This window comes from Felis catus, chromosome A1 (genome assembly GCF_018350175.1).
Source record: "Felis catus isolate Fca126 chromosome A1, F.catus_Fca126_mat1.0, whole genome shotgun sequence".
NCBI lineage: Eukaryota > Metazoa > Chordata > Mammalia > Carnivora > Felidae > Felis > Felis catus.
In genome coordinates this window covers 190,672,906-190,697,013 of record NC_058368.1, presented here as the reverse complement: position 1 = coordinate 190,697,013, position 24,108 = coordinate 190,672,906, and the positions used below count along the sequence as shown (strand labels likewise).

The following is a 24,108-nucleotide window of genomic DNA, read 5'->3' as shown; positions in this document are numbered from 1 at the left end:
TCTGGCAGCCATCAGCATCAACATAAGTGCTTTTTAATCCTCTGTATTTTGCCAGAGGATGACCCTCTCTGTTAGGAGTGGTAATTGCTGAACTTTACTTCTTGCTGTGACTTCAGGGAAAGGTTGTCCCCAGGCCCTGACCTGATTTTGCTTAGTGAGAGATCCCTGGGAGCTACTATTTTAGCTTTAATCCAGTATATGCACTTTTTTTTATCAGGTTTTATATTTTAATGACTTCCCAAAACTCCCCAAAGTGAAATACATCAAAAATACGTATCTCTGCAGAGGTGTGATAGCCTAATAGTCTGGCCAGTTATTGCAAAAGAGGGTAACACTACAGGGGTTGGCAGATCTTTAAGAAACATTTAAGATGAGCTGTTGGTATGCAGGCATGCTATGGGAATCAGATAAAATAGTCATTATTTTATCAATTCATATTGATAAATTAAAGTTTACTTTTTCCAGCTGAGGTAATGTTCCCACTTACCTATTCCAATCAACTTTCCTACTAGGTAAGAAAGCATCAGATGCAATTATTAGAAACTAGACAGACTGAGGTTATGGGAGAAAAATATTATAAGCTTACTGAGTTTCTCACAGGCTCCAAAAACCAGCATCCAATTTCTTAGGAAACACTGGACCCAGGGTCTGGGCTCTGATCTCCCACATGGCATAATGAGCCCATGTCTTGATGATGGGCACTAAGCCCTTGTTCCCTTCCTTGCTTTTACATATGCTCTTTCCTTAGGTTGGCATGCCCTTTCCTGGGCTCTTTCAGATAGGCATTCCCCAACATTTTTTTTTTCCAGAATAGCTTTGTTTTCCTATTGTTCTCTATCCTCTCATTATTTCTTTCATAGCACTTAAAATAATGGGAAACGAACTGGTTAGTTTATTACCCCCAGACTTGGGAGGTAAGCTTCATGAGCACCTAGTTTACCAGTATATCCCCATCACCTAAACGTTGCCTCCGACACAGTACTCACTAAATGTTGCCTGAATTAATATATAAATATAGGTTTAGTTTCAGTTAAGGGTTATCAGGCAGTTAAAAGAGATCATTGTGAGCTAGGAGAGACTCCCTCAAATGTCCACCACCACTTGGCTACCTTAACCAATTTCTAGTATTTTCTTAACTAAGCAGGAGGATGTGCATCACATACTGATTGATGCTGATCTTTGCACTGATCCCACATCAATTCAAGGAGCTAATAATTGTGCCATTCATAGGAGAAGAGGGTGTAGGTCCAGAATCATGTCAAATAAATGTTCCAATTACAATTCCTTCCAACACACATGAAGGGCATCTCAAGCCAAAAGCAAGAGATTAATATTCATAATTTTTATTATTCGCAGATCCCATAATTGTTAATTCACCTATTCACTGAAATGACTTCCTGAAACTCCCCAAAGTGAAATACATCAAAAATACATATCCCCAAATACATACCAAAAAATAAATACAAATAAATAAAAAAAAATGTAACCCCAAAATCAATACTTGCTATTGTTTTTATGGTCATTCATGGACATGGGCAGAATGGTGACAAATTTGAGTCATTCAAGGTGCTATTCCCAGTCGAGATTTAACAGAACAACTCTGCCTTATTGTTTCAGCTCTTATGCTATAAACGAGTATCCTTTTTGTGGTTTAGTTACTGATACTTTTTTTGTGTCATTTAAAATGGTGCCCAGGCAAATGTTGAACTGCTGTCTGGTATTCCTAAGCAGAAGAAGGCTGTGCTTTGCCTTATGGAGAAAATACGTGTGTTAGGAAGCCTCATCAGACATGAGTTATAGTGCTCCTCATGAGATCACTGCTAATGAATCAACAGTATGCATATTAAATGTCTTTAAACATAAAACAGGGTTATTGATCACTTGACAAAAATGTTATGACCAGAGGCTTGCGGGAACATAACCTTATTTCCCCTAAGAGTAACAGTTCAGTATTTGCTATTTGAGTGTTCATAGTGACTTTTTAGAACATAACTACAGTGAATACTGAGAATAGAATAGAATAATTAATGTATGTATTAATTTAGTGAGACTTCAAGGGATTTTTATACCTATTTGATTATATCATATCACATAGATGATCTAGTCAGTAAGTATACATAGACATATATAGACCTATAGTCTATATATACTTAGATATATGGAGATATATATATATATATATACACACTTATATAGTGTCTAATATATACTTATACAGACATGTAGACATATGTCTATACATGTCTGTGTATACTTACTGTGTGTGTATATGTGTGTGTATATACACACATACATCTAGATGTTTGCTTGAAGCACAGTGTTTTTTTTTTTTCAAAACAAGCCATTCAAAAAACAAATCTTTGATGAAGAATGTGCATCCTTTCAATGTCATTTTTTTCATCACTTGTCTAAATTCATCTCAGATCATTTGTGTCAGGCTTGTGAGAACTATATATATATCTGTGAATACTTGGGGCTGAACATCTATGCCATTCTGCTCACTGGAGAAGAAGAGCTTGTATTTCTTATAGTTCACTGTTGACAGGCCTGGGAAAGGGCTCACTGAGCTGTGACAGTTGACATTTGGTACACAGCCACTCAGCCTTCATGGTAGTGAAGTGCCATGGAAGTATGTTACATTCGTTCTAACATGTCTGGTCAGTCATCGTATTGCCTGTCATTTGTCTTGGACTGAAAATTAATTAAGAAGCAATAATGGAAAGGGAAGGCAGGGAATAGATAAGATGAATAATGAAGATTAAGTTCAATGGAATTATTATAAATTGACTGACTCTAGGCTAAATGGAAAGGACAGGGGATTAGCCTTTAACGCTTGTAGACGCTCATCTGCAAAGGGCAATCTGGCTGATCGAGTCGAACTTCACACTCAATGAGGATTATGCAAGGGGACAACTGAAGAGAGAGGTAGGCCCATCATGCTAGCACATTTAGGATTTACAAATTGTCTCTTTTGTGGTCCAGACTTGGCTTGCTCATCATGCTGGCTTCTCCCAGTCCTCAGTGACTAATCCATGTTCCCATGTCGCCATCAATCTGGCCTCATTCGACAAACGTTTCCTTGGAGTGGTGAGGAGAGCCAAGCAAGGTCAAACTTTGGGAATGTGGTAGAGTGGAAAGTTTGAGTGTTTGTACCATGGTGCAGAAGTGCCACGGTTTGAATTACCACTTCACCCATTAACTATGTTGTCTTAGGCCAGTTAGTTAACCTGTCAGGGCCTCACTTTCCACGACTGTAAAGCACAGATAACACTAGTACCCACCTCATAAGGCTGTTTTGAGGATTAAATGAGCTAATCCGCATATCGGAGTTGAGCACAGTGCCTGGCAAAGATTGAGTACTTGTCTGAGAAACAGAAGGGTGGCCACTGTGCCAAGATATCCTTAGCAGAGAAAGAGTGGTACAAGATGAGGTAGGTGAGCCAAATCCTACAGGGCCTTACAGATAGCCAAGGTGAGGATTTTAAAACTAATTCTTAAGTGCATTTAGGAAGCTTTGCATGGATTTAAGTAGGACACTGACGTTGTTTAGAAGAAAACAATGTTGGTTCTAAATATACTTTCTGCGATATACTGTCCTTTTCTTTTAACTGGAAACATTTTCAGCACAGTCTCAGTATTTTAATTCCCTTCAGTGCTGACTGGCCTCTGAGCTACTGTCCCCCATAGTGCTCCTAAATACTCTGTCATAAAATTCTGCAGGGACCCACTAACCAGATTGGATGTTGATGCTGGAAGTACTGGTGTAGGTATCCATAGATCCAACTGCTGTCTATAGTGTGCCTTCCCATGTCAAGCTCACGTGCATTGTTTTATTCAAACCTCACACCTACCTTCCCAGGTCTTATTAACCCGCTTTTCATGGATGAGCAACTGAGGCTTGAAATCCCACAGCTAGGGTTCCAGTGCACATGTTCTGTTCCAGGGCTCATTGGCTTTTCACCCATCTCCAGAGGCAACTTGGAGAGAGGGCCCCAAGGTCAGACAAGCTGTCTTAGCTCTGCCTCGCTCCTCTGTGCCTCGGTTTCCATGTTTGAAAAATGGGAATAATGGCCCCTTTCCACAGACTCGTGAGCAATTGCTGTGGTATTAACACAAAGTGGCCAGCATGGCGTTGGACATAGAGTAAGCACTCCACACAGGTTCCACCACTCTCTTTATTTTGCTCCGTTGCCCGTCTGCCAGGGGGCATCTGGTCAACTGAAGTAGTAGAATGTTTTGTTTCCAGCTACTCCTTAACATGAACTGGTTCCCTTGTTGTCTCTCAGACAGTGTGTCATGCATGAGGAAGGCACAGCCCATTGCTCTGCAAAGGGTTGGTCCTGATGTTGTGCATGTGGCTGTCTCTTCCACCCTCACTGGAGGTTGAACAGGGAAGCTCTGTGTGTACACATTCACGATGCTAAGCCCCAATTCCTCCCAAACTAGTTTTCTCCAAATTATGCTTTTTAATTAAACCTTTCAAGGTTTAATTAGGAAATGACATGAGTCATCTTTGTTTCTGAAAATGTAGTTGTGGTTTGGCTAATTATGTAGTGAGATTTGATATGGTTTCTCTTCATGTGTGAAATTAATACACTGAATATTTTAAAAAGGAAAACATCTAAAGCATTTTACCTGGGCTTTAGGTTGACAGCAAATAGATAGTTCAAAGGAGTCCCGCTGGAAGCAATGCTAGGAAAAGCTGGGCTGGTTTTCAATGGCCACTAGATGTGGGATATCTCTGGGATATGCCCTTGGTCTCTTAACCAGTACATCTGGTTGTGTAGCTTTAATGGTGCCTCATTGCTTAGAGATCAAATCTGATTTCCTCACTGAGGTATTTTAACTCCAATTCCATCTTCCCCCAACCTCATGCGGATTGTTCTCCAGCTACATCACACTCTATCATTTCCCAAACTGCCTTGCTCCTTTATGCCTCGGTGGCTCTGTATATGGTATGGCCTTCCCCATAGGGCCTCATCCCATCCTTATGCATGTATGTTAACCCTGTCTTTCTCTGTATTCTGATGCTTCAACATCAAGGGGCCTTGCTGGGAGGGACCACCCCACCAGGGATTAGATAATTCTTAAGGATAGCACACAATTCACCTGCCTGCAGGCACACCTATCATGGGCAAACCAACCAATCCAGAGTCCACACTACCCACCCCCCCCACACCTTCTTTGTAGAGGCTTTCACACTCTAGAGCATTATTTCCCTGCCATATCACCCTAGGGCCAGGTACCCAACAGCTAGGGACAGTGCCTATACCCCAGAGCCTACTAGTTATTCAAGCTAGCTAAGCCTACCCCACCTACACCATTCCTTCCCATGGAAACCACACTAAAGGCTCTTGCCCCCAGAGTGACCCTGATGCTAACCCACGTGGCCCTCCTGCATCGCATGCCTCGAGTTTCTAGGGCTCTGTGGCTAAAACTCTTCCTTCATGACCGTCATTTCTGTGTTTCCACACCTGATTAAAACAGTATGTTTCAGAGTGCAGCTCAAAAGGTGTTTTTTTCTGTGACACCTTCCCCTTGCAAATGTGGTTACTTCTGTGCAAGCAAACATGTCTGTTCCTTCATGTGACTGAACTTTCCCAGATCCCATGTCACATTTATCTCAACTCCCAACACTTAGGACAAGACCCAGGAAATTTTTGTGCCTAGTACACATGAAGAGTAAGTAGATGAATTGCAAATAATGCAGCCTTCTACCCAAGTCCATCAGTAGCAGATGAGTCAGAAAACAGTTCTGTATGTGTGCTGCCATGTTGTTTTTCCTCCTGGATTGACTGGGGCACTAAAGCTTGATGGCTATGGGCACAGGCTTGGAATCTGGTGTGGATCCTCCAATACCAATTCTGCTATCCTAGCCACATGGCTTTGGACAAGATATTTCTGCTCTACATGCTTTGGTTTTCTCGTCTATAAAATAAGGACAATAATATTATCTATCTCCAAGTGCTAGAAAGATTAAAAGAAAGAAGTCCCCAATTCTTTTTTTTTTTTTTTTTAGTGTTTATTTTTGAGAGAGAGAGAGACAGAATGTGAGTGGGGGAGGGGCAGAGAGAGAGGGAGACACAGAATCTGCAGTAGACTCCAAGCTCTGAGCTGTCAGCACAGAGCCCTACATGGGGCTCAAACTCAGGAACTGTGAGATTGTGACCTAAGCTGAAGTCAGACACTTAACCCAACTGAGCCACCCAGGGGCCCCAAACTGCCCCAAGTCTTTTTACAAACTCTTGCCTCTGTCTGTAACGTTGTTTTCTGCTTCCTGAGCTCTCCTTACCCTTGACACATGGCAACTCAAGAGCCACTCCTTCAGTGAACCCTTCTGACTGCCTTAACTAGAGAAACATCCCCCGAGTTGATACTTCCTTTACCCCATGCACTTCCCCTCAGTGGCATTTTCTGTGATAATTCTTCACTGACAGTTGTGACTTTTGAATAATGTGTATCTTTCCTATCAGACTGTGTGTGAGTCAGGGTTCTCCAGAGAAACCGTATCAATGGGATGTACATGCATACATAGAGAGGGGTGTTCTTAGCAGTTGGTTCACACAATTGTGGAGGCTTAACAGTTGCAAAATCTGCAGGGTAGACTAGCAGACAGAAGACCCGGGGGAATTATTGTTAGTGTCCAAAGGCAGTCTGCTGGCAGAATTCCCTCGTCTTCTGGGGAGATCAGTGATTTTCTATTAAGGCCATTGACTGATCAGATAAGGCCCACTCACGAAGGATAATCTACTTAGAGTCTACTGGTATGTTAGCCTAAAAATATGAGAGCAGGAGTCAGTCTACTAGTGCTACCTGTTGCAGTATGAGTGAACATAGAGCACTGCCAAGTGCTATACCTAAATGCCCAAGCAGTGGCAGATGGCGGTTTTCTTTACAATCGAAACTTTTAGCAGGGTTAAGATACATATGGATAGGAGAGAGCTAGATCCCAGGATTTTAAATAAGGAGACAAAAGGAGAGATCTCATACCATCCACTAGGCAAAGCTATCCCCATCAGGTCTCTAAGGGAGGTAGGGTGTGGAGGATGGATGGATGGATACAAACAGTGAGGAGACTTGTATAGCATAGGCCCAAGGCACAGAGGACAAGGACAGTCACAGGAACATTTTATTTCTAGCTCTAAGTGTTTCCGAACCCTGAATTAGACTTTAATAAACAGAACTGGATCACAGTTGGGTCACAAGATCCCTTATTTACCTCCAAATTTAAAGGTCCCTTTGATTCCTTTTTTCCAGAGTTCTTTCTGGAGAGAAACACCTTCCAAGGGAAGGGGGAGGGGATTCAGATGTGTTACTGATCCAGCCACACTGATTTCACACATTTTGCTCCCTGCCCTGGTTATCCCAGAAGTTTCACCCCCCCACCAACTTCTCAGTGAGAGGGAAAGAAGAAGAGAGGCAGAACTTGGAGATCTCACATTTGTATCCATTACTTTTATCAAAGCCTTTCAATGACCAGTCACTGAGCATTAATTCAACAGATATTTATTGAACATTATGTGTCAAGTAGAAGCTATAGACTATAAAACTAATAAACAGATGTCAGGTAAGTAATAGGAAAAATAGTAGGATAAGCAGGGTGGTGAGTGCCTGGGGAGAATCCTATTGTGAGTGGTGGCTAGAGAAGCCCTCTAATCCCCTGGGCATTTTGAGCAGGCACCAGAAATAAGGAACAAGCCCTGTGTATATTGTTGGCCTGGGGGGTAAGTGCGGTCCAGGCAGAGAAAACACAGTCCACAAGTCCTTGTGGTTGCATGCCTTGTATGTTTAGGGAACAGCGGGTAACTAAGGCAGCTAACAGGAGTGAGCACAGGGGAGACTGTTCAGAGAGGAGGATGGAATGCAGCTGGGGGCCAGGGGTGGGGAGGCATTCTAGATGGTTGTATAAACTGGAGCTTTAACTCAGGCTGACATAGTTACCACCTGTGGGTTTTCAGCCACACAGTGAAACGAGGGCTGCTAAGAATGGAAGGCAATCCAGCAAAGGGTGGTATTCTCCTAAAGAGAGGTTTATTTTCTTTCTTTTTTAAAAATAATTTATTGTCAAATTGGCTAACATACAGTGTATACAGTGTGTTCTTGGTTTCTGGGGTAGATTCCTGTGGTTCATCACTTACATACAACCCCCAGTGCTCATCCCAACAAGTGCCCTCCTCAATGCCCATCACCCATTTTCACCTCTCCCCCACCCTCCCATCCACCCTTAGTTTGTTCTCTGTATTTAAGAGTCTCTTACAGTTTGCCTCCCTCCCTCTCTTTGTAAGTATTTTTTTCCCCTTCCCTTCCCCCATGGTTTATTTTCTAATTCACTCAAAGGGAACTTTGGCTCATTAGGCTAGTATTCCAAGGATTGTTTTGGCCTAGATGTGCTACCTTTAAAAATTATTTGGCTTTTGTGAGGAGAAAAGACTGAAGGTCAGGGGGCAAAGCAAGGAGACCAGGTAAAGAGGCTCTTGCAAAATCCAGGGAGGATAAGGGGCACCTGGGTGACTCAGTAAGTGTCCCACTCTTGATTTCAGCTCAGGTCATGATCTCACAGTTCGTGAGTTCGAGCCCTGCATCAGTCTCTGTGCTGGAGCTCAGAACCTGCTTTGGATTCTGTCTCTTTCTCTCTCTGCCCCTCCCCCACTCTAAATGAATAAACTTAAAAAACACACACAGGGAGGATAAGACTGGGACACAGCTGGAGTGGTAGAACTAGGCATTTTGAGAAGAGCTGGGATTCTGAATATATATTGAAAGCACAGATAAGCAGCATAGTGTGTAAGACAAAGAAAGGAATTGTTAATGACCCCAATGATTATGGCCTGAGTAACTGGAAAAATGAGGTTGCAGTCAACAGAGATGGAGAAGGCTACAAGAGGGGAATGGCATAGAGGCTGGGGGAACAATAATAAGGAGTTTCGGTTGAATGTGTTGTGTTTGAGATATCTGAGGAATCCAGGTGGAGAAATTCCATAGGCAACTATCCAAGTCCAGAGTAGAGGCCCAGTCAGGAGATGTTGATGTGGAAGTCATCCACTTAGAGATGGGAACCAGACCATGACACTGGTTAAAATCCCCTGGGTAGCAGGTCTTAAGATCAGAGAGAGGAGGAGAAACTGCTAGTGAGTTAAGAAAAGAATTAATAGAACTGTCATAGAAGCTAAGTGTTGGAACACTCAAGAAGGAGGCAAGGATGGCCAGTGTCAAACACTGCTGAGAGATTGACTAATGAGACTGATACTGGCCCATCGACTTTGTCTTCATAATAGAAATGGAATGAGCAGTAATGATCAAATGTCTTAGGATTTTTGATATCAGAGTGAGAGAAATTAAGGAGCAAGTCTGAACGCGTATGGAAATAATGCAAGAGAAAAAGGGAAATTTAGGTTACAAAGGAGGAGAGAGAATAGCAAGATGATTTACTTAAGTAGGGCACAGGTCTAGAGGGTAAGGTCAGAGTTTAACCCCAGGAGCATGGAGAGTCCATGCACAGTGAAAACAGGGAAGACAAAGTATTTCCAGAGTACAGATGTAGGTTAGTTGGGTGCAAGTTCTCTTCTGACTGTTGTCTTTTTCTTAGTGAAATAGGAAGCAAAGTCATTAGCAAAAAAAAAAAAAAAAAGACATGATTCACTTTCACATTTAATTCCTGTATCTTCCATGCTCGACTCCTGCTGAACAGGAGCCATTGATCACAGAAGTTAATAGGCATCTGAAAAATGGGAGCAATGGATCACAGAAGCAATTATTATTTTGAGAATACCTGTATAATCCTTATAAGACTTGAGTACACTATAGATTGTTCCTAGAGTAGAATCACATTGGACAGGCTAGGGTAATTGAGAAGAAATTCCATAAGGGAGAATGGGTCTCACAGTCTATACCATCACATATTGTCACCCCCATGAGGCAGCTATTCCACACCTATTTCCAACCCACTCTGCTAAGACTGCAGTCCACAGGGTGGCCAATCCTTCCACACCTCTCTGTGTCTGGTTTTTATTAGGTAAGACAAATTCTGTTGGGTAAGGAGAAAGGACAGAGGAGAGAATCTGAGCAGGCAAGGCCACGTTTATTTTTGGACAGATGTGGAGAGGAGGGAAAGCTGTGAACTCTCACACATTAATACATTTTTGTCTTGTCACAACTATAATCAAAGCCCTGATAACAGTGTTGTCATAAAATCTATACAGCCACTACTCTGGGCTTTGGGTTGACTCTCTTTCCTGGCCTACAGGCTCAGAATTCACCACAATAAATTCTTCTGTGGCTGTTCAGCTCCCCTTATCATACTGTGTTTTACTACCTCCTCCCAAGCTTAAAATGCAACATCTACTTTATACCAAATATAGAATCTCAGAGAAGGAAGCTTGGAGGTCATCTTATCCAATGTTACATCCAGTTCTGGAGTTATTCTTGTCACTTCCCTGACAACTAGCCATTCGGACTTTATAAACAACCTCAGCTGTAGGACTCACCCTATTATAAGGCAGCCCATTCCATTTATGGAATGTTTTATGTTACAACAAATTAAATCTCTCCCTTCTTCTAACCCTTGATTCTCTGACTAACTTCCAGGGCTATACAGAACAAACACACTCTGTCCCCTTTTTGAAGAGAACCAGCCATCTTTTTTTTTTTCTCTCTCACCTTGCCCACTAAATGTCCAGTCAGCTTCTGAATCAAATATGTCCACAGAGTAAAAGCTTTTTGCATAGTCCTTACCTGCTAGTAAATTAAACATTAAAGAAAGAGAATACACCTACTTGGCATCAAGTTCCAAATAGCCCTTTGCTTAGAGAGGATTAAAGCTCCTTTAATGCCAGTACTGTCAAATCTAATGGAAAGATTAGAGCTGAATGAAATTATATTTTGAAACCCTGTATCTCTCCAGACTTCTACAAGATATGAAAGGGAAGGCAAACCACGATTATCTGAAATTGAGAGGCAAAATGAGGGAGGGGGTCTTTCACATTCATCCCACTGAACTGTAATCTTACTCCTCCTATGCATCCTTATTCCTTCATGTACTTATCCAGTGCCTGAAGATTCCAGTATTTGAGCTAGGTCTTAGGTTTGCAACATTGAGCATCTTTCTTCTCTTTTCCTTAGAAAATGTTGATTTTGGACCCACAAGTTGCTAGCACCATCCTCCCTATGGGACATAATAACAAATAAAATAATCAGGTAAAAATCCTTCCCTTTTTCCCAAGTAAGGGGGTAAGACATAATTGAATAATCCCACAAATATATGTAAACTTGTAGTAGTTACAAACACTATGATGAAAATATTCAAGATGCTACATGAGTATGTCATAGGGAATTGAACCAGTCACATGATTAGGGAGGCCTCTCAAGGATGTGCAGAAGGTCCTTAGCAGAGGAGTTCATGGGTGAGTAGTCTGGGGGTAGAGGAGCATGGCATATATGAGAGCTGGAAGGAAGGCAGTATAGAAGGTCAAGGTCTTAAATGAAACTTGATAATTAAGAAGTATCCAGATAATGTAGGGATCAGTGGACCATATTAAGAATTTCCATCTTTAGCCTACAAGCAGTGAGGATCCACTGAAAGTGTTTTGGGCCAGGCATGGGTCTGTGTATATAACATTATCTAGTTTCTATTTAGAAGAGATCACTCTCCTTGAAATGCAGAGAATGGATTGGAGGTGACCATGGTGCAGACAGAGTTAGGAAACTATACAGTGGTCCACAGGAAAGATTTTAGTGACTTGGGCCAGGATGATAGCAATAGTTACCAGTGACTTGAATATGGAAGTCAAGAGAGCACAAGACAAATCCCTCACCAGGCCTACCACCTGTACCCCCTGCTGGTCATCTATCATGGAAGATAGCTTACTGCGAGGCACTGGCCATTGTTACTGAACTGAATGTGATGCTCATCTAGGATGCTTCATCACTAGCATGTAACTTCTGGATAGGGGAGCAGAATGGAACTTTAGCATAGGAAAGTATCATAACTGGATGGTGATAGGGCTTTCTAAAAGCCTTTTTCAAATATGTAATTGTGCTAGAATTTTAGACTGGTAATATTTAGAGGATATAAGTATTTAAGTCCCCATTTGGGGCTTTCTGTGCACTGATAGGACTTCACACTCAACAGAGAAAACCACAGTTACTAGCCCATGCCCATTCTCTGGGGAGATCTGAAGAGACTTGAGAAATCTGTCTTCTTAATAAACATCCACCAGTTTGAGATCTCACAGAGAACTTTGCTGAGAATGTGTCCTTTGTGCATATCACAGTAAAATATAACTTCTTCAAGAGTCGTATGCTAGGGTGCTAATTTCTACTAAGGCTTTCACACAGTGTTCTGGAGAACTTCTGCACTGTCTGGAATGGATCCTAGATGGTGACTAAGAGTGGTGGTGCCACTCATTGGAATAGTGAGCACTGTAAGAGAACCAGACTTGAGGAGGAACTACCATGCTTAAACTGGGGACATGCTAAATCTGGATGTCTGGTTTTAAACACAATAATGGAAGTGTGGAAAAACAAAGTCCAGAGTTCTAAGAATTGTCTAGCATGGTGATGACAAGAATGATAGGCTATCTCAGGGTAGGGTCAAGCTTGATTGAGGAGTACTACATATTGGAGGCATGGTCTTACAAAACCATTTATCCAAGGAAGACTGGGCTACAGACTAATAGAGGGCCTTAGGACCACTGGGACATCTGCTTAAAGCTGTCTTAGCATAGAATCAATTGGTTATAAAGTCCACTGCAGTTACAAGTCTACTGAAGGCAGGTTATGGAAATGTATTAAAAAGAAACAGGAGTATCAGATTCAAAAGGCCTAAATGGTTCCATAAATAGGAATTGGGTCTCCATCTAGAAATAAGGAACTTATCCCTTTCTCTGTAGATGACACAAACTGGCCCACCCCACTCCAGATACCTCAGTGCAGGGAATTTTCACATGGCCCGTGGCAGAGATTGTGGGAGCAGACATAAGCAGGCCTGACCAACAGACTAATGTGTCTGCAACACAATATAATTAATCTTCCAATCTTTGAAGAAAAAAAAAAACTTTCTGCTTTATAATCCAACTCTTAATTATCTTGATGGTTATTAATTTACATATCCATATCTCTCCTTGGTTAATTATTAATATTACCCTTTCTGTCTACTCTATTTGCTAACTGTCACTGACTTGGCATCTCATAAAATCCAATACTTGGTCTTGAGATTTTCTTTTCAAATTTTAGTCTTCTCCCAAGAGTTTTCGCTTCTCAGTTGTATTTATGTCCGTATTTGATTTTGTTTTCTAAGTATTATCTTCATGCACAGTACATCTTGAAGATGGCTATGCTTAAAAGTTCTGAAAATACCTAAAATATTTCAGACATATTTGTATCCTTAGTTCTCTTTCACACACCTTACCTATCATAGTAATTCTATGGGTGGTGAACCTCAGACCCTAATACAACTGCCCACTAAGATGTCTATCTTTCCTGAGAGTACCACAGTGCGGCCCCTTAACTCCATCCCACTCCCATCCCTGCTTCTCATGCTTAAAGACATAAATCTGGATGTCATCTCCCTCATCAATAACCCCTTCACCTGTCTGATCACTTTCCATCTTGCCTATTACCTCTTGCAATGTCTTCTCCTCCCTGAAATCAGATGGTCTCACTAAACACAGTCCTACCATGTCATGTCCTGTTTAGCCCCCTTCAGAGAACAGATTCCACATTCCCTTCCTTGGTCCATAAGGTCTCGATGGTATTTCCTCACCTCCACCCATGCCTACCCCATCCTATTCTCCATGAGTAACAAAGACCTTGTGCTACATCACCTGGAGAAGTCTCCTTCCCTCTCATCTCCTGTGACTTTTTCTGTGGGATGCTTTTCCAAGGTCCCCCATTCACAGCTCCCATCTTCCACTTCATTCTATTTCTCTTTCAGTAAATGCTTTCTGTTGGTTTCCAGTTGTCAGTTTACAGGTTTGTCTTCTTCAGGATAGGTAGTAAAATGAGCACCGATGTAAGAATCAGAGTGCTTAGGTTCAAATCCAAGTTTTGCTACCTACCAAGCTGTGTGAACGTGAGCAAGTTACTTAACCTTTCTGTGCCTTAGTTTCCTCTTTGCAAAAGAGGAATAGTAATAAAATCTCTTAAACAGTACTTTATTATAGTCTCGATACAATGCATAATACACAGATAACAAGGTCGCAGTAAACACCTATAGAAGAGACAGCCGATCATCAGCGTTCAACATCTGATTAATATAGGTAAAGGCAGATGTGACAGAATGTAGATAGACATCTACTATCTCTTGGTCTGATAACTCAAGAACCCCTGGGTTCTTAAGCCATTTAGTAGAGGTTGACAAAAGAATGCCAGCATATTGTTACTTCCATTTTTTATTATTGAGAGAGCGTGAGCATGGGAAGGGCAGAGAGAGGGAAGACACAGAATCCAAAGCAGGCTCTGAGCTGTCAGCACAGAGCCCAACGTGGGGCTCGAACTCAAAAACTGCAAGATCATGACACTTAACTGACTGAGCCACCCAGGCGCCCTTCCTAGAAGCTAAATTCTTAAGCACACTAAAAGAATACAGTAAAGTTAGATTTAGGTTTGAATCCATCTCTGCTACTTACCTATGTGTTCCATAATATAAATCTCTTCTTTTTCTATGTCTCAATTCCTTCACACATAAAACGTGAGTTAAGAGTATTTATATAGCTCCAAGGGGTACCTGGGTGACTCAGTCGGTTAAGCATCTGACATTTGGTTTCAGCTTAGGTCATGATCTCATGGTTCATGAATTCAAGCCCCGCATTAGGCTCTGCACTGACAGTGAGGAGCCTGCTTGGGATTTTCTCTCTCCTTTCTCTGCCTCTCTCAAAATAAATAAACTTTTAAAAAAATTTTTAAAAAGAGTATATGTATAAATTACTCATCATCATGGTAAATAGGGAAGGTAGTCCATGTATTTCCCTTTATAAATCACCTTCCGTCTTTTACACAAGTTTCCTTTCATTTTAAAATATAAAGGGTAGTTTGAGGAAATAAAAACAGGTGAAAGTTTTCTCTCTTATGAATATTAAATTGTTTGACTCCATCAATGATAAAACAGCTAACATCTTTGAACTGTGGAAATGAGCCAGGCATGAAGTATCTTACATTCAAATCCCCCAGATCCTATAAGGCCAGTACTGGTATCATCCTCATATAACAGATGGGTAAACCAAAGCTTGGAGAAGGTTTAGAAGACCAAAAGATGAACAGAAATGAGGAAGAATGACTTCATGGAAAATCCCTGTTTTGAAACCAATAGTGACATGGTATCACAGAACGGGAAGGAAGTGGTTTCAACAGGAATGAAAGATTTTCCTTTGCTGGGAAACTGGGCTTCTCTCTCACACTAATCGTACTTTCTTCCTGCTCCCCTCCCAGTTCCTCACTAAAATAAAAGCCCATTCAAGACAAAGTTAGTCCAAAAGGTGGAGGCACTTCACAGGCTTGGTACAGGTGAAAGCCTAGTTCATCCTCCTCAACAGCCCCCAGAAATAGCAGTGGACATTTTCCTGTAGTAGTTATGCATTTGTTAGCCAACAGCAACTAGTCCACTAGTTGCTTAAGAGCATTATTTTGTCACTGTCACTATGTACAACAACAATAGGACTTCTTCCCTGGGTACCCCAGAATTCAACCATATTAATAAACATGCTCCAAAATCAGCTGGCTCACAGAAACATACCTTTTATAGCAGAGTTGCACCATAACTGTTGGAAATTACCTGATGATGAATGTCATCTAACCCAGAGAACTATATTGCAATGAGGTTGAGGATTTATCGATAAATATGATAATAATCCTCTATCTTTGTTTACATCAGTAATTAATGTAGTTCAGGAGGGAGCCCTTGAAACCTTGTATAAGCAAGATTTATCCCCACTGGAATTGATTACAACCATATGTCACCATTCAAAAGGTAATTGGAACATTTCATTAGAAAGTAATTGAAAAAAAGATTTATTTTAATGCCTCGTAATAAATAATCTTGATAAATACCATTGTTAACAGAGATATCTGCACCATGTAAAGAATTTGCTTTACATCAAAATATGGTATATGCTACATAAGATTCTTGGATTTTTCTTAGGAACTTTTACTTACTGTTTTTGTGACTGAGTAAACAATAGCACATTATTATACTATGACCTTTCCTTTGTGAGAACAAGACCTTCTCTTTATGGCCACATGCCTTTACTATTCTCATGATTTACCTTGCAACAAGACTCTGGTTTGTTCTATATTTCTCAATCTCCTACATGTATGAGCAGAAATGTTTGGAGCAAAGCCCTAAAAGACAGTGACTCTAGGCTGTGAAGTCTATCACTTTGGCTAAATGGAGATGATGATAGGACACATCTCTTAGGGTCATAGCAAGCATTAAATGGGATGAAACACATAAAAGATTTGAGCCAATACTTGGAATACAAGAAGCACCCAATGAATATCACAAATAGAGTAGGAAGACCTTGAAAGTACTATTGATATTTTAAATTGATATTTTAAGGAAACATTCCGAGTTCTAGGGCAAGCTTTTATTTAAATCATGTTGTAAAAGCATTTTTGTCTGCATTTTCATTTGTTTTGTGATCAAATTAAACACATGCGAACAGAGAAATACGCCATATTCTCGATACCAGCCGTAGTCACTACTAGAGTGGACTTCCATCCCCCACCCCTGCACTAAAGGCTCTGAAATAGATCCAGAGTTTTGTAACTCTATGAGCTTCTGTATAGATTAAACCCATTTGATTTAGTTCTTCAACAAACTGAGATGAAGAGCAAAAATATCCTGAAAGGCCATATGCTGATCGAAATTAAATCATACTCCTAACAGGGAATCAATTGAAATATCAAAGCAGTGGCAGAAGAGAAGTATGCAAGTATTTTCATTCTACATCTCCAATAATTAACCATAGTTGAGAGCTTTTCTTGTCCTACTTTCACAACTGAATCATGGCAGAATAGGCCAGACCTGTACTGAGCACTCAATGGACATACATTTTTTTGGTAACAGCTCTATAAAGGGTCTATTAGAGTCATCATTACCTTTATTTTGTAGATGAGTAAGTTGAGGTCAGAGAAGGTTAGCACTAATCCAAGATCACACAGCTACTGAGTGGAATGTCAGACCCCAGAATCTGTGTTTACTCACTCTGCTTTATTCCAGTGCAGTGTTTCTCCAGTTAGGATACAGAAAGCCACAGGACAAAATTGACACATCTTCCTGGAGAATGTTTTGCCTAAGGATTTTAAGGGAGAAGTCAAGTCATTTAGCCCATGATGAATCAAATCATTGTTTTTTCCACTACATAGAGATATTATATGCTGCAGAACACTAAATCATATGACTTTTTAAGCTGACTCCAGGAGACTTCAAAGAAACACTGGCCTTTCAGTGGGTCCTGTGCCCCACAGGAACATATGAATCTTCTAGAGTAATTGCTAATTCCGTGGAAGGTTTTGAGAAAGCTACTTTGAAGCCAAGTAGTCCTGGTTATATGAGGCTCACCTCTGTGAGTCAGTGACTGGGTGGCCTTTGGTGAGCCTCATCTGTTCAGTAGGGATTTGACCTGCAGATTCCCTGGACCACATGGAAGTCCAAAACCTAATAGGTTCTCAATATACGATGATATTTAATAAATCTGCACAAATCGCTCTGAAATGTGCCTTCAGTTTGGGTCAGCCACCGGTATACCTAGAATCCTCCAGCTAATCATACTGAGCCTGAGACCGAACCATTCACCTCTCTCTCTGTTTAGATCTCAAATACAATTTCAGGCTTCCTGTGTTACCAATTTAACAAGAAAGGATCCTAGAATGGGTTGTGGGAAAAAAAAAACCCACAAAGTACGTGGCTAGATATTAACCAAATCATCTATTTCATGGCTGGGCCCAAAATAGAAATTTTGAATTAATGTAAAACAGACACTACTTGACCTTCATTTTCATTGAATGCCTTCATACTATCCAAAGTGTCTTTTAGCATAGCTAAGGTACTCCTTAAGTTTCAGTAGAAGTTACTTTTTCTTTAGAGCCCTAAAACTTCGTCTTGTTACTGTAACATGTGCTCATTCTTGGTAAATAGAGGCAGTTTTAGGGTAGCCTTTAAGAGAATGGGTTCCGATAATAGAGCTATGTTCGCTTGGAACACCCACTCTGCCACTTCCTCCTCAAATTGTTTTAATTAGCACAGTACCTCGTACCTAGTAAGTATGCATTAATTTTTAGTTGTAGTTTTGTAGTAAGTAGCTTTTCCAGTATTAAACGAGTGAAATGTAATTATTTACACCTGAGACATTAATTTTCACTTCTCAGCCTTTTAGAGTGAGGTAGCTCACTTAATTCGGTCCCCACAGACAGGAATTACTGTATAACATATAAACAAACAAATGCAGGGTATTCCTTAGGGTGTCTCTGACTGTGGACATTGAGGGTGGACAGAAATCATCATGACCCCTTGATTCAGTGATGGGGTCACTTACATTAGAATCTCATGGCAGACAGACCATACATTCATTTGCTATTAATCTTTCAAAATATGTATACTGATGGGGACCAGGATTTGGTTTTTAGGGCTTTTAGGGTTTTTAGGTTTTTAGTACCCTTTCACTTGCTCTCCTAACCCTTTCGTTGTGTAGAGGAGAGTGGATCTCCATGGTAAGTGAGTGGCAAATCTGGTAACAAGAATCCACTCATGTTGGTGCTCCTTCCTGAGCTGAATTGACTTCAAAACTAGCAATTTAATTTAAAGGAGAAATCTAAATAACATTTGTTAATTACTTAATTTTCATTTTTAATTAAAATAGTTGACAGCCTAGCTCTGCTACACATGGAGTCAGGTTAGTTGCATGGGTCATTAAATGTTCTGAGAGCATTAGGTCTTATTGGGAAGTATTGAAAATTATTACTGTCATTAATGAGAACTGGGAGTGTGGAAATGTACATCATTTCTTTGATATTCAAATCAATTATTTAGTTTCCATCTCACTTGAGAAAGAATCTCTCAGAGCGAAAAATGTGATGGTTTGGAGATGGGAGGGCACAGGAAGAACTATTGAAAGACTTCCTGTGGAAACTGCAATTATGATGTCTGTACTTTCATATGCAGTCACCTTGGAAACCCCAGGTTCTGAGAAATACGATTTGTTACAAAATCCAAACTCTAAGCACCATTACAGAGCCCATTTTAGACTACTAAGGCACAGTATTTGTGATCAGTTTTTCCCTTAGCATATATAATGGACAGATTATACAGAACCTGTCGAGATATTCCGCTCTCAAAGCCATTGACATTTTACTAAATCTTGTAACAGTCTGAAACATACTATGGAGGAAAAATGGACTTCTTCAGCCAACCTGCCTTTGAACATCTTGGATTTAAATTACGCTTGACATGCAAGCTTTTTGCAAAGTCTGTTATATTGCCACTGTGTAAGCCAGGATACCTCTCATGGATGGTGAGAATGCCAGAGGGTGGGGTGCCTGGGTGGCTCAGTTAAGTGTCTGACTCTTGATTTCAGCTGTGGTTGTGATCCCAGGGTCATGAGATCAAGCCTCAAATGAGGCTCCATGCTGAGTGTGGAGCCTGCTCAAGACTGTCTCTCTCTCTCAATAAACAAATAAATAAGTATTTAAAAGTGTCTGAGGTGGTTAGAGATGAGGAAGAAACATGATCATCCATCCTAACCAGAAGAGAGGAGGGAATGAACAGGTGTGACAGAATTTTTATCTGGATGACTACAGTAATAAAACTATTGTTTGTCACCACTTTCTGTATGCCATATCCTTGACTAAGGCACCCCTACATTTCCACATTCCAGCTTCATAACAGCCCTTTGAAAGAGATATTGTTATCCCTACTGAACACCTCAAAAACACTGAGATCAACATCCAGCAGATGGCGGTGCTTGGACGTAAATCCTGACGCTGAATATCAAGCTTTATATTCCTTCACAAGATACTTAGATTAATATATTTTGGGGAGGGGAACTATGGACCTCAAAGAAAATCTAAAAGGTAACATATTACAAGGGGCAAAATGTGGCCCTAAAAGCACAAATACAGAATGAGGTAGTTACCAGCAAAATGGGTCACACACTGAGGGATTTGGAGGGGTTTTTTTGGTTTAAATTCAGTACAACACTAACATGACCACAAATTGTAATGTCATTAGACTGCAGTAAGTGGTCCAGAGTCATACCAAGGAGGGAAGGGGAGAGACTGGTTCTTTTGGTCCTGGACCTTGCTCAGAATATAGCAGGAGCGCTGTATTCAATAATAGGTGGCAGAATCTAAGAGGGAAATCCATTCAACAAAAAGTTATTGAGCAACAGTCACTGTCCTTGATGCTAGACATAAATCTAGGGGAATTACTGCCCTTACAGAGCTTATGCTAGAGGAAAAGATTAAATCAAGTAAACAGACAAATTATTACAAATTGTGTTCAGTGGCATTCCTTCAGTGACAGAAGGGGTGGTCAGGGAAGGCCTCTCTAAAGAGGTGGCATTTAAGGGAAACCAGACATAGGAAGAGGAAGATGAGAAAATGGGGCACGTGGCCCTACCATCTGCTGCAGGCAGGATGACCAGGAGTGTTGCTCAAGTATACTCCCTGGAGCATCTGCTGAAGATCTTCTTTAGCCTGGATAAAGAAAACCTCAGAATAACTAGGGTGCTTGTCTTTACAAATTTGGAATATAAACCTATGGGAACTTTAGATTACTTAGCATGCCATAGAATGAGACTTCCAACCAATATGTGGAGCCACTTTTCAGCAAGCAAAACCATGGAATATTACAAAACATACTGGCTAGAAATCAGGATGCCTGGGTTTGCCTCTTAAGGCACGTGGTCTGGACCATGACATTTAACCCCTCTGACCCTCTATTGCTTTCTCTCACAAATGAGGTTGTAACTGAATACCAAATGGAACAAAATACATGAAAAACGCTCAATGTGCAGGGCATATAATATGCCTTCATTAATGGTATGTGAATCTAAATCTGTCCCTGGTTTTCACTTGAGGCCGCTGAGGCTCCTTTGAATCAGACGATGTAAAAACTTAACTCAAAAATACAGAATGAATCACAGGGGTTGTAGGAGAATAAGGTCAGAGGGAATACTATTAATTTTTAAGCTAAAAACCGAAGAGCCACCATGTTAAACATGATGGTAGCTAATACCATGCTCTTAAAGTTATCTGCCATCAAAATTTCACTCCACATTACTTTAAGTGGTCCAGTATACTGATACAAGTCAGCTTCTTTAAATTGGCTATTGGTTCATTAGTGTTTATCAAGCATACAACTAAAATATGAGAGCAATTTTTAAAGCACTTTTCTTGAAATAGGAATTCGACTTTGAGCTCTTGAAGATTCAAAGAGAGCTAATGAACTTAAGATCAATGAAGAAACTGTTCAAGAAATATACACACTCCTTGGGTAAAGAATCCCACTGATTTGCTAAAGTTGTATATACACAGTATCATTACATCAGCAACACAGAAATACAGTTGGCCAGGGTAGTACGTTGGACCCACAGGGTTGGTACTGCAGGTCTCAGTTTTATCAAGTATATTAACTTAGCTGCCATCGTCATAGTTCGGGTTCCTTTTCCACCAGAAGCAATACCACAACTATTCTATTCTCATTAGTGGGATGGTAGCGTTCCATATTAAAGTTTCTCTACCTATATCACACGCATAGATCTGCTAAGTCAATCTAAGCCAGTAGTTTTAAACCATCACCACATAGAGAAGTGTTTTAAATATATAAATAAATATATTTAAATATTTAGTTTGTGTGGGATCTGACCCAAGTTTTCTTTTGTTTTTCATTCAAAGTTAGTTAATATACAGTGTAGTGTTGGTTTCAGGATTTGAACCCAATGATTCATGACTTACATAGTATACCCAGTGCTCATCCCAACAAGTGCCCTCCTTAATGCCCATCGCTCATTTATTCTATCCCTGCACCACCTCCCCTCCAGCAAGCTTTGAAAGTTCCCCTTGTGATTCTGACTGAATTGAAATTTCCCAGCCATTGGCTTCAGCCAATTCAAGAACTCTTCAAAAGCAGCCATTATAATTAACCAAAGCACCAGAAACTTTTCAACCCCACCCACTAGTTTTTTTCTAAGTTATGTCCCTTTCAAACATAATTTTTTTCTATTTCATTTTTTGCCTCAAACTTAAAACACACAGAGTAATCCTAGGTATTGGTGTTAGCATGAATATGCTATTTCCTAGATGTTGGCATTAACCCTCTTCTACTTCAGTTACCACATATAGTACCTGGTTTTTATGATGTTTTGAAGGTCGCTCCCCAAAGTAACAAAAGCGATTGTCTTCATTCTCTGAGGATGAGAGCAAAATATGATCTAAAAGCTTGTCTAGGTTTGGAAGTGATTAATGTAGATTCTTATGATGAAGGAAATGAAAACGAGAAATCTGGATAAGTAATCACTGTTTCCACAAAAACAATTTCAACAAAAAATGAGGTTGAAACGGAGAGAACAAACTGATAATGCCAACGGCAAATAAATTATTCTCTGAGTTTTAAAAACAGACCTTGTGATAGCATTTAAAGTTTTGTGGGGTTTTTTGATTCATGACACTTCTGAGTATAACCGAGGAAGAAAGGGACACTATTGCTGCCCCATGTTTTACAGGTATTTGGAATGAAATTTGAGCAGAGAAGGATAGCTTACAAATGAATGCAGAATGTGCCAAGAAATGATGGTTCAATAAAGAAAACATTTCTCCAGGGCTTTATAAATCTAAGAGACACAATCACATTTCTCCTTGTCATATTCCCTGGGCCACACCACAGCTGGGAAGCCACCTCAGAGGGCAGCAGAGTCTGGGTGCTGTGGAACTCTGGTCAGGACTTTGCTTTGTATCTGGCTATTGAAAGAGAATATTTCAGAGAACATGTTCACCCTCATGGGATGCCACCATCATTACTTGGCTGAGACAGTTCTTGGGGTGTACCTACCTAGACTCACCAGTCAAAACACGTCCATAGGATCTGACTAGGTTTTCAAATATTTCTTTTGAGTTGTATATACATAGTACCATTAACTCAGCAATACAGAAATACACTGCCAACCATGATGAAACATACCCCCTACTTTTCTATCTCTAGCCCTACATGTTCACATTTCCACTTGACACCTCAGACCCCTCCGATCTGACATGTCTGGGACTCAATTCATGGTATCTAGAAGTGCTCTGTTTCTACTCTTCCCTACATCAGTGGCTGACCCACAATACTGGGAATCATCCTGGAGTCATTCCACCATCAAATCCAAGTCATCGTCTTCTCGTACCTGGATAATCTTAGACTTCTGTCTGCTCTCTTTGCAATCCTCTTGCCCCCCTATATCCACTCTGTAGCCAGATATATAAATAATAATTGTGTGTGTGTGTGACACACACACAGTATTAGAGTTTCCTAAATAAACAGAATCAAGAGGAAATATATATCCAATAAGGAATTGGTTCACACAATCATAGAGGCTGAGCAGTCCCAAGCTCTGCAGGCACCAAGCTAGAGACTCAAGAGAGCCAGTTGTGTAAGTTCCATTCTGAGGGCAGGAAAAATTCCTTCTTAGCCTTTGTGTTCTATTCAGGTCTTCAGCTGATTGGATACGGCCCACTCACATTAGGGAAGGTAGTCTACTGATTTAAATGTTAATCTCATCCAGGAACACCCTTACAGACTCACTCAGAATAATGTCTGACCAACTGTCTAGGCATCCCATAGCCCAGTCATGCTGACACATAAAATTAATTACCACAGTAGTCTCTGCCACATGGACATTTGATCATGTTGTCCATTATCATTTTACTCCCCTATACCACCTCTCCATTTTAAATCCTTTATTGTCTCACCATATTCTGCCAGGCCAGGCCTGACTTACCTCTTCTTATTGATACCACATTTCTATCAGCTCCCCTTCAATTTCTTTTAACCGAAACTATTTTCCTCCTAAAAGTCTTCAGGCATGCTGCTCCCTCTGCTTGAAACATTCATCTTTTACCAGGCTAACACCTTCTCATCCT

General features: G+C 40.6%; 1 protein-coding gene and 1 long non-coding RNA gene across 8 annotated transcripts in view; one reads left to right on the top strand and one right to left on the bottom strand.

The window, feature by feature from the left end:
- The window catches only part of LOC123379765, a 39,643-nt gene extending 18,863 nt beyond the window's left edge, over positions 1-20,780 (bottom strand). The window contains exons 1-2 of the long non-coding RNA XR_006584652.1: positions 20,609-20,780; positions 17,198-17,285 (exon numbers count right to left, since the gene is read on the bottom strand). This is a non-coding gene — a long non-coding RNA (uncharacterized LOC123379765). The remainder of the gene's footprint in view (positions 1-17,197; positions 17,286-20,608) is intronic.
- The window catches only part of SGCD (sarcoglycan delta), a 946,774-nt gene that overhangs the window by 898,525 nt on the left and 24,141 nt on the right, over positions 1-24,108 (top strand). The gene's annotated exons all lie outside the window — the stretch shown is intronic.